This window comes from Chinchilla lanigera, unplaced genomic scaffold (genome assembly GCF_000276665.1).
Source record: "Chinchilla lanigera isolate Chin_1 unplaced genomic scaffold, ChiLan1.0 scaffold00073, whole genome shotgun sequence".
Taxonomy (NCBI): domain Eukaryota; kingdom Metazoa; phylum Chordata; class Mammalia; order Rodentia; family Chinchillidae; genus Chinchilla; species Chinchilla lanigera.
In genome coordinates, this window is record NW_004955474.1 from 8,320,068 (window position 1) to 8,330,459 (window position 10,392).

At 34.8% G+C, this 10,392-nt stretch overlaps 1 pseudogene; it reads right to left on the minus strand.

Moving 5' to 3' along the window:
- Positions 1–7,167: 7,167 nt before the first annotated feature.
- On the minus strand, positions 7,168–8,964 carry LOC102006657 (annotated as a pseudogene).
- Between the last annotated feature and the right edge of the window lie 1,428 nt (positions 8,965–10,392).

Genomic DNA, 10,392 nt, shown 5'->3' on the forward strand with positions numbered 1-10,392 from the left:
TGTTTTGTTTCTTCTTTCCTTGTCTGGTCTCTTTTTTTTTTCTTCCTTTTCTTCTTTTATTTTTCATTCTCTTTCTCTTTCTTTTTTTCACTGTTTAGGATTCTTTCCTTTTCATTTTCTTCTATTGATCCTCTTCTTTTTTCAATTGCTTTTTGAATTTAAACTTTCAAGTGAATAAACATTGTCTCTGCCCTTTCTGATTACTCCTTCACATTCTATTTCATTTCTTCCTTCCTGTGTCTTCCAGTTTCCCAAAACTCGGGTGATCATCCTTCGACCTCCAGGCTTGACTTTACTATATTTGACCTCACTCATCACTTTATCCTGTCCCCTATACATCTTAACCTTCCCACCCCCACATAGAAGGATAAAATTACTCCACTAAGAAGAAAATCACTGCATACAAGTGCATGATAAATGCTTGATTTTATTATATCACTTTAGAGTTTGCTCCTGTGGCTGGAGGTAGCAAGTTAATGGTTACTATAGTTTATCACTAGTTAAACTGTACTTGAAACCATTGTTATTATTAACTGTATTACTTTAGCCAGGATGTCATACATGTTATGAAGTTTTTCTCCCCTGTATGATAACAGTGTAATTGTATGGAGTCATAATCATCACCAGAGCCCAATATCAACTTCTCAACACAAACTCTCAAGTCAAGAAGAGCTTGGAGTAAAGTATTTCAAGTCCTGAAAGAAAACAACTTCCAACCCAGAAGTTGCATCTGAGCCAAATAGTAATTTTGCATCCTTCAAAAATTGTGAAGGAAGGTTCTTGGAATATCTACAATGAACCACCTACATCTAGAGGATATCCCTGAAGAATAGACATCTTCTATTGTTGGAAACCTCAACACTAGTGATAAAACTCTATATCATAAGAAATTGGCAAGCATCAATGTAGACAACAAAATAAAATAAAAATAAAATAGAAATTGACAAGATGCTGAAACACAGTGCAACCTCAGACCCCCAGCCCACACAAGACAAGACTGGAGTGAAATGACATAGATGAAATTGGAAGTCAAACACTGGAAATTTCTGAGATTATAGCAACAGAAGTGAAAAAACAACTGGACAAGGCTATAGAGAAAATAATTTCTCAGGTACAGAAAGAAATGATGCTTAAAAATAATGATATTAGAGAAGACACATAAATGAAGAGATGAGCTTAGAAAAATGATGGAAACAAAAAATGCCCAATGTAGGAAAGAAATAGAATTCATGAAACAGATCCAAACAGAAATCTAAGAGGTTAAAACCTCCACTGAAGGCATATGCAAGAGACTGATAGAATTTCAGATCTTGAAGACAGAATTATAGCTAGTAATCATGAAAAGAAAAATATCTTAAAAATAGCAAGAGACCATAAAAAAATCAATCCAACAGCTACAAGATGAAGGAAAGAATAACATAAGACTGATTGAGGTCAATGAGAAAGCAGGAGACAGCACAAATGACATAAAAAAAAAAAATCCTTCACAGAAATAATGGCAGAAAACTTTCCAAACACAGATAAAGAATTTCATATCCAAATAAATGAAGCATATACAACTCCAAACAGCCATGACCAAAAGAAAACTACACCAAGACATATAACAATCAAGATCCCAGAAATTCAGCACAAGAACAGAATATTAAAAGCTTTTAGAGAAAAGAAACCTATCACCTATAAAAGGAGCCCATCAGAATCATGGCAGACTTCTCAACACAAACTCTCAAGTCAAGAAGAGCTTGGAGTGAAGTATTTCAAGTCCTCAAAGAAAACAACTTCCAAACTAGATTGATGCACCCTGAAAAACTATTTTTTAAAATTAACGGAGAAATAAGATACTTCCATGACATAGAACAACTGAAGAAATTCATCACCACCAAACCAACCCTACAAAGAATACTGAAAGATATGCTAAACAGGCATAAAAGTGACCACAATTCTAAGAACAACAACAAAAAGAAACAAACAGGCAGAGCAAGCAATTAAACAGAGGGGAAAAGCAGGGAACCAACAGCAAAAATATATCATGACAAAGATAAACCAATACATATCAGTTATAACCACCAATGTACATGGCCTCAATTCACCAATCAAAAGAAAGAAATTGGCAGAGTGGATCAGAAACAAGATCCAACAATATGCTGTATATGAGAAACACATTTAACTCAAAAAGAAATTCATAGACTAAAAGTCAAGGGATGGAAAAAATATTCCTTGGAACAGGAACTCAGAAAAAAACAAGGATAGCTATTCTATTTTCATCCAATGTTAAGTTCAAACCAAGAAAGATCAAAAGAGATAAAGAAGGTCACTACATACTTAGGAGAAGACTTGAAGAGGAAGAGATAACAGTCATAAATATGTATGCACCAAATATGGGAGCACCCAACTATATAAGACAATTATTAATAGACGTGAAAATTCAAATCAGCAATAACACAATTGTAATGGGAGACCTCAATACCCCATTATCACAAAGAGATAGCTCAACTAGACAAAAATCCAAAAAGAAATAACAGAAATGAACCAAACTTGTGAACAATGGACTTAGTAGATGTTTTCATACAGTAGCATCAGAATACACATTCTTCTTAGCGACACATGATGTTCTCTAAAATAGATCATATACTAGCCCATAGAACATACTCAAGTAAATGCAAAGGAATTGCAGTTATATCATGCATATTATCTGACCATAGGGCAATGAAAGTGGAAATTAATGGCAAAAGAAACTGCAGAAACCCCATAACACATGGAAATTAAATAACACACTCCTGAACAACAAATGGGTCACAGGTAAATTAAAGGAAGAAATTAAATAATATCTACAACTAAATGAGAATTCAGGGAAGAAATTAAATGATATCTACAACTAAATGAGAATTCAGATACCACATATTAGAATTTATGGGATCGAATGAAAGCAGTCCTAAGAGGGAAATTGATAGTGAAGTCTCACATCAGGAAAACGAAATGAACACAAATAAACAATGTAATGTTGCACTGCAGTTTTCTAGAAAAAGAAGAGTAAGACAAGGCTAAAGCCCACACAAGGGAGTAAGTAATACAAACAACAGCAGAAATTAACACCATGAGGACTAAGAAAACAATACAAAGAATTAATGAATGAAAGAGTTGGTGATTTGAAAAAATAAATAAAACTGATAAACACTTTGCCAAGCTTACCAAAAAAAGAAAGACTCAAATTCATGCATTGAGGAATAAAAAGGGTGAAATCACTACAGATCTTGTGGCATTCAGAAGATTTTCAAGGCTGAAAATCTTTACTGATTTTCAAAGTAGGGTGGAAAACACAGAAGAAACAAACAAATTCCTAGATACATATGAATTACCAAAGCTGAATCAGGAAGATATAAAAATTCTGAATAACCCAACATCAGAAATGAGATTGAAAATGTAATTAAAAACTTACCAACAAAGAAAATCACAGGTCCTGATGGATTCACTGCTGAATTCTACAAGAAATTTAGAGATGACTTAATGTGAGTACTCCTTAAACTCCTTAATGAAATTGAAAGGGAAGCAATGCTCCCTAACTCATTCCTGGAGACAAGTATTACTCTGATACCAGAACCACAGGAAGACCCAATCAAAAAAGAAAACTACAGGCTAATCTCCTTAATAAACATAGATCCAAAATTCCTCAATAAGATACTGAGAAACAATGCAGCAAATCATCAAGAACATTATACACCATGATCAAATGGGATTATCCCAGGAATGCAGAGATGGGTCAACATATACAAATCAATAAATGTAATATATTGTATCAACAGAGCCAAAGACAAAAATCACATTATCACCTTAAAACAAGCAGAAAAAGCTTTGGACATAGTCCAACAGTCATTCATGATAAAATCCTGCAGATAATAGTAGATTTAATAACCCAATTCTGTTGCATAGCTGGATACAAAGTCAACATTCAAAATCAATAGCGTTCCTATACACAAACAACAAACTCACTGAGAGAGAAATTAGGGAATCCACACTCTTCAAAACAAGATCCAAAAATTGAAATGCTTAGGAATCCATCTAACAAATGAAATGAAGGATCTGCATGTTGAAAATTGCAATACTATGTAAAAAGAGGTTGAAGAAGAACATATCAGAAAATGGGAAGGTATCTTTGCTCCTGGATAGGAAGAACCAACATAGTGAAAATGGCCATACTCTAAAAACTGTTATACAGATTTAATGCAATCCAGATCAAAATACCATTAGCATACATCACAGAACTAGAGAAAACATTCCTAAAATTCTTCTGAAAACAGAAGAGACCTAGAATAACAAAGACAATCCTGGGCAAAAAAGGCAAAGCAGGAGGCTTCACAATCCCTGACTTGAAATTATACTACAAAGTTACTGTGATAAAATCAGCATGGTACTGGCTAAAAACAGACCTGAGGATCAGTGGAACAGATTAGAAGATTCAGATGCAACTACAAACACACTCAGCCACCTTATCTTTGACAGAGGAGCCAAACACCTTCATTGGAGGGAAGACAGCCTCTTTAATAAATGGTGCTAGAAAAACCGGCTGTCCATATGCTGAAGACTAAAACTAGACCCATGTCTATTACCCTGCACTAAACTAAAGTCAAAATAGATCAAAGATCTAAATATTCAAACAGAAAAACCAAATCTACTGGAAGAGAAAATAGGTACAAATCTTGAAGACCTAGGGGTAGACAGAGACTTCATGAACAAAATCCAAACTGCATGTAAAATACTCCAAAAAATCAATAATTGGGGTCTCATCTTATTAAAAAGCTTCTGCCCATCAAAAGAAATCACCAACAGAGTGAAAAGACATCCCACAGAGTGGGAAAAATTTTAGCTAACTGTTCCTTAGAATAAGACTTATATCTAGAACATGTAAAGAATTGAAAAAAATTAGACTGCCCTATTTCAACGACACAACCCAAAAATAGGCATCTGAGATGAATAGACACCTTTCAGATGAAGAAATGCAGATAGCAAATAAATATATTAAATAATATTCAATGTCCTTGGTCATTTGAAAGATGCAAATTAAAACAACACTTAGATTCCATCTCACCCCAGTAAGAATGGCTATAGTCAAGAAATCAACCAATAAGAAATGCTGGCTGGGCTGTGGGGAAAAAGGAACCATTTTTCACTGTAGGTGGGAGTGTAGACTGGTGCAACCACTATGGAAATAAGTGTGGAGATTCCTCAAAAAAGTAGGACTAGCGGTCCCATTTGACCCATTTATTCCCCTTCTGGATATCTTCCCAGAAGAATTAAAAACATCACACCACAGTGATATACAGGCACTGACATTTATAGCAGCACAATTTGTCATAGATAAATCTTGGAAACAACCCAAATGTCCATCAGCTGAGGAATGGATAAAAAAGGTGTATTTTTATATAATTGCATACTACTCAGCTGAGGAATGGATAAAAAAGGTGTATTTTTATATAATTGCATACTACTCAGGTATAAAGAAGGATAACTTTGAGGCGTTTATAGGGAAATGCATGTAACTTGAGACCATACTCATAAACAAAATAAATCTGACTTGCATATGTGAACATCGTACTGCCTCCCTAGGATAAGCTGAAAGAGTAAATAAGATCCTAAATGTACAACAGATATCATGAAATGGGAAGAAACTGTTAAAAAGGAAAGGGAAACTCGGATAGGGCAATGGAGAAAAGAAGGAAGGGAAATGGGAGAATCAATAAATAAGTTTAATTAATTAATAAACATATACATATATGAGATAATTATACTACTAATTGCAATTAGTCCATTAAAAAGAAACATTTGTACTTACATTGTTTGATCAGTTGTTCAGGCCTATACCTTGTATTCTTCTTATTATTTTTTTTTTCTTTTTTTTGGTACCAGGAATTGAACTTGGGATCTTGTGTTTGCCAGGCAGGCAGTTGTGCTGCTGAGCTATACCCCCGGCCCTATATCTTGTATTCTGAGCAACTCTTGGAAGATAACAATGAACAATTTACTAACCATTGTCCCTGTGCTATAATCTTGTTTTGAAATTTTGTACCATTTTTAATTTTTTTTCTTTAAAATAAAAAAATAAAAATTAACTTACAGCAATATAGGGATAAAACAATAGAAACCACTGTGATGAAATCATGTTTATCTTGCAATACATTAAAGCTAATTGGATACTAATTCTTATATAAAATAACTAAGTAAATTTGCTTACTAGCAAACATATTAAAAATTGCTAACAAATCTACCATTAACCAGTGGCTATGCAATTACTAAATTGCATCATACTTAGAGTAGAGGTCATGCATAAGATCTAAACAACAAAAAGTTATGCAAAGTGCCAGTATATTGCACTTTTCAAGGTGGTTCCTACAGACAAGATCTGTACTTCAATGAAAGGATCTCAGTCTTCACTGTGGTCACTGAATTTGTTCCATCTCTTCTTTGAGTAGATACTACATACTGCAACAGATACTGATTGAAAAAATTTGTCTCTGAGTCTAGATTTCTATAGTGCTTCATTGGTTTTATCAGGGAATCTGTACAGTTGACTAATGATATATCCATATTCATGTCTTTATGGTCCATGTAAACGTCAACAAGCATGGAGATTCCAGAATAGTCAAAAAATAGTCAGAAATAGTCACACCCACAGCAATCCAGGATTAAAGGTCATTTCTCAGTAACACAAAATTGTAAAACATCTCCACTCTAGCTACCATTGGATAGAGAACTGAATAATGTGTTTTGTTCACATTTGCTTACATTACCAAATGGATGGTTGCTGGCATTTTCCCTTTGGATTATGTTCTTTAAATCAGTATAAAATTTCTTTGTATTCAGGAAAACAAGTGGGTTGACTATTGAGATGATTTTCACCTGGTGCATTGTCTCATCATCTGTTTCTGTTTTCACTTTATTGTTTTGTGTTTTTTTTTTTTTTAAAGACAGGGTCTTCCTACATAGTTCAGACTGGTCTTGAACCCACTATGTAGCCCAGACTGGCCTCAAATTCATGGCGATCCTCCTGCCCCAGCCTCCTGAGTGCTGGGATTACAGGCTATCATTTTGTTTTGAAACCCTATATCATTTTTATTGTTTTTGTGTTGTTTTGTTTTTGTCTATGTTGTTGTTATTTTGTTATTTTTAAAATTCTCTTTAAAATAAAAGGAGAGCAACTCCAGAAGCTTTGATGATTACTGCAGAGAGGATGTGCACCAGGGAAGGTCTTGGTGAAGGGGTTCCTTCTGGAATATGACCAACTACTTCTAATCCATGTGTGTTTTCCATTTTGAGACAATAACAAGCAAATGACGTTGCAATAATCAAAAGTTGTTCGAGAGGAAGAACAACTTTAATTTTCCTTTTCAACACTCCATTCAGTTCTTTAACAAGAACAAGAACCATGATGTTCAGCAAAGGTAACAGCAGTGCTTCCAGTCAGACGGACTTGAAGTTCAAAGACATGCATAAATGTAAAGAAATCTGTGAGGTCCAGATATAAATGGAATTTTTATTCCCAAGAGATATTAGACTTGCAAAGTTGCCACATGCATGGCAGCGCTGGTAATCATTGCTGTGATCACAGGCTACATAAGCAGGAATGTGGCACTGCCCAGTTGTAACACAAACATGACCACCTGAGTCACCCCTCCCAAGGAGGATACTGCCACAGCAATGCAGATCCTTTGTAACTTGAAGTCAGACAAGCTAAGCAGACTTGAATTATTTAGCATGGTGAGGTTCTGGCCACTTTGAGGAACCAGCTGTTCCACAGCATTGGCTGATATTAAAGATATCAAGACAAAGGTGCTTGTGGCAACATGATATCTCATTCCAAATATGGCATAAATGATGGCAGGAAGTAGAGACCCATACAAACCAAAAACAGGGTGCACATATGAAAGAAGACCAAAAGCCAACCCTCGTGACACCTGTTGAGCTTCCAACATTATTCCAGACATAGAGTCTGGAAGCAGACTTTCTTTCAGACTGGAATGCAATGCCCATTCCAAAAATAGGTAGCCACCTTCTGTACCACTGTTTGATGCCTTCACAAGGTGGTGTGTGCATCTTACTCCAGAGCACACTTTATTTTTCCTCTTTGTTCGTGTCATTTTTCAGATTCCCTCTTTAAAAGTCTACCCTTTAAATAAGAAAAAAATAATTGCAGAACACCTCTTTTCAATGCCAAGGTCCAGTTCATCTGTGCTTTACAGTGTCAAAGCTGTTTACTCTTGGGAAATTCCAAAGAGGTTAGGGTCACGCTAGTTAAAACATTTGTAAGAACAAAGCAATATTTGGAGAGGTAACAACTGTAGATTTCTGCTTATCTTTCAGTTCTTTAGACTCCAAATGCCCTCCTGTTGTTTAGCTGCAAATGACTGCTTCAGAAAATGTGTGTTATCCTCATGGTGGAATTCCCTCAGCCTCAGATCCTGAAGTTGAATCCACTGTTTATTTACTCCAATTGTATTCGGAACTTAATCCTAGGTCATCCATGGCATCCCTTTCTCTGCACCTGACCAAACCAGTGATGTCTGCTCACAAAAGTTTTGAGTACTATGTGGAACAGGACTGATCAGTTGATATTCTTGTCTTAGACTGATTTTACAGGAAATGCTTTCAGTTTTTTCCCCATTTAATATGATATTGGCAATACATTTGTCAGAAATAGCTTTTATCAGTTTGAGATATAGTGTTTCTATACATATTTTCTTCAGGATTTTAACTATGAATAGATGTTGGATTTTTGTCAGAAGCTTTTTTCGCATCTTGAGATGATCATGTGATTTTTGTTCTTGCATCAATTTAAGTTATGAGTTACATTTATTGTTTTCCACATGTTGAACCATCCTTGCATCCCAAGGATGAAGTCTACTTGGTCATAGTGTATGATCTTCTTGACAATTTGTTGCATTCTGCTTGTAATCACCTTATTGAAGATTTCTGCATCTGTTCATTAGAAAGATTGATCTAGTTCTTTTTTTAAAAAAGTTTTTATTGCTACATATTTGTATAAATAGTTTTTCTGTTTCTATTGAAATGATCATGGTCTTTTTTGTCTTTTTTTTTCTGTTAATATGGTGCATTGCATTTACTGCTTTTTGTATGAAGAACCTTCCCTGCATCCCTGGGATAAATCCTACTTGGTAATAGAGTATAATCTTCTTGATGACTTGCCATTCTGTCTGACAGTATCTTAATGAAGTTTTTGCATCTCTATTCATCTAGGAGATTGGCCTGTAGTTCTCTTTTTGGATTGGATCCTTCTCTGGTTTTGGTATGAAAGTAATGCTTGTTTCCAGGAATAACTTTGGGACTATTGCTTCCTTTTCAATTTAATTAAAAGTTTCATCTGTAGTAGTTGGTATTAGATCTTCTGTAAAGTTCTTGTAGAATTCAGCAATGAATTCATCACAAACTGGGCTTTTCTTCTTAGTAGTTTTAAAAAATTACTTCTTCAATTTCATTAGCTTGTATTAGATTATTTAGAATTTTTATATCTTCTCAATTCAGCTTTGGTAATTTATATGTATCTAGGAATCTGCACATTTCTTCTAAATTTTCTATCTTATTAGAGTACAGGTTCTCAAAGCAGGTATTGGATTTCTGCAGGGTCCATTGTGATATCACCCTTTTCATTCCTAAGTGCATTGATTTGGGTCATTTCTTTCCTTGTTTTGATAAGGTTGGCTAAGGCTGTGTCTATTTCATTTAATCTTTCAAAGAACTAACTTTTCAATTCGTTGATTCTTTGTATTGTTTTCTTAGCCTCAAATGCATTAATTTCTGTTCTAATCTTTATAATTTCCTTCCTTGTACATGCTTTGGGTTTAACTTGCTCTTCTTTTTCTAGAACCTTAAGATTAAACATTAGGTTATTTATTTGAGTTTACTCTGACTTTTTTTCTTTTTTTCTCTTTCTTTCTTTCTTTCTTTCTTTCTTTCTTTCTTTCTTTCTTTCTTCCTTCCTTCCTTCCTTTCTTTTTCTTTCTTGCTCTACTTTTTCTCACTCAGCCAATATTTATTGAATGCCTCCTGTGTACTGGGCACAAAGTGATACTTTGTTTGACAGACTTCTCTAAGGAGGTAATATTTGAGCTCCAACCTGAACATTCAAGAGGACCACAACATTTTGGACAAAGTAGACCCAACTTGTTTGGAAAACAAATAAAAACATTAAATGTATTAGGGCAACTGTATAACCCTGGGGAAGTTTCTTCTTTCTTCCCTGGGAAGATTTCTTGACCTCAGTCTTCTAATCTAGAAGCAGCTGGCAACGTCTACCAAACCTGAAATCATTTTTCTCAGTTTTCCAGGCCTGTTGCTCCAATAGAGATGCCACTGATCCACCTGCTGCAGGTATCCCATTCCAGAATT